The sequence below is a fragment of the Martes martes genome (assembly GCF_963455335.1).
Source record: "Martes martes genome assembly, chromosome: 9".
Lineage (NCBI taxonomy): Eukaryota > Metazoa > Chordata > Mammalia > Carnivora > Mustelidae > Martes > Martes martes.
Genome location: NC_137896.1, coordinates 743613 through 745078, shown reverse-complemented (window position 1 = coordinate 745078; position 1466 = coordinate 743613).

Below are 1466 nucleotides of genomic sequence, written 5' to 3'. Positions count from 1 at the left end.
CAAGGGGGGCTGCTCACTCCAGGGAGGGGTGTCCCTGGGGCCCGGAGCCCATCCCTGCCGGGGCGAGGCCAGGGCTCTCCACCCTGGGCCCTCAGAGAGACGTGCCACCCTTCCATGGCCTTGAGGACCCCTGCCCCACCGTCTCCCTGTTACGTCGTGACTCCGGCCAGGCTTCTCAGCTGCACTTTGAGCTGGGGGGGGGGGGCTTCAAACACGGTGCCCAGCACCCCCACCGGCTGATTGGCCTCCTGGGCCCAGCCAGGTGTGGGGTTTGGACAGTCTCAGGGGCTCCTCACCTCGCTAGCAGGCCATCTATGACACCAGAGCGGCTGGCTCACCTCCCCTATGCTCGGGCCCCATGGGGACCCTAACCGGCTGGCCCCATGCCTAGTCAGTGCCAGTGCCCCCCCGCTCCCGCCCGGCAGCCTGGATAGGGCAGCTGGTGCCATGCCCCACCCCAGCCATGTCCCACTTTTGCTCACGGAGAGACCTTCCCAGCAAAGGGTCTGGGGCCACACACGCCACGGCCTGTCAACACCACCCCCCCTTCCCGGTGCTAGGGAGAGCTCGGGGCCTCCTGTAGACGCGGAGGCCAACAAAGGCTGCTGAGGGGACATTTGAGCAGAGACAGAAGCACGAGGGAAGTGGACGCTGGTAGGAGGCTCTAGCAGGGATGCAGGGTGCGAGGCCTGGACCGCGGCACCCCCCAGGAATGGCCGGAGGACAGAGAAAGCCTAGGGCCAGGGGCACGGTGGGGTGGGGTCTGGACCTCGACTTAGGAGGAGGCCTCTGGGGCTTCTGAGCTTCTTACACGGTCTGTGGGTAAGACCTCAGGGACCTCCTCCGTGGTCCTGAGACGGAGGTGATGATGAGGGCAGGTGGAGATCGGGGCTGGCTGCTGGCAGGAGGCTGAGCCCCGGGGTGAGCGGTCTGGGCGGGGGAGAGCAGGTTCTGAGGACAGAAGGGGGACAGAAGTGTGGGGGCCGCCGTCTCACAGTGAGTAGAAGCCATGGGGCTGTCTCCCTGGGTGTGAAGGCCAGGCTCGGCCAGGGGGACCCTGTCGGGGTGGGGGGCGGACGCGAGGCACCCGCCCTGGGCTGCTCAGTCCGGGAGGCAGGGGAGGGGGCAGCCGTCCAGCTTGAGAGCCCAGGCAGGAGAGGGCACCGGCTCCCGGCCCTGCCCGCCCTGATCTGCCGCGGCCCAGCCTGTCACCTCCGACTCATCTGGGCGGGCTGGGGACAGCGATCCCGCGCCCTCCCCTGTGGCTGACTGCATGTGTCCATGTGAGGCCACAGTAGCACCCAGAGCCTCCACACACGCGCTCACGGACACAGACACGCGCGTGCGCCGCACGGCCGCCGGGTCGGGGGGACGAAGCATCGGGGAGCGGAGAGGCCGACCGGGCCGACGGCGCGGCCTCCAGACCACCACGCACACGCGCGCTCTCCCCCGTTCACCAGGAGTCA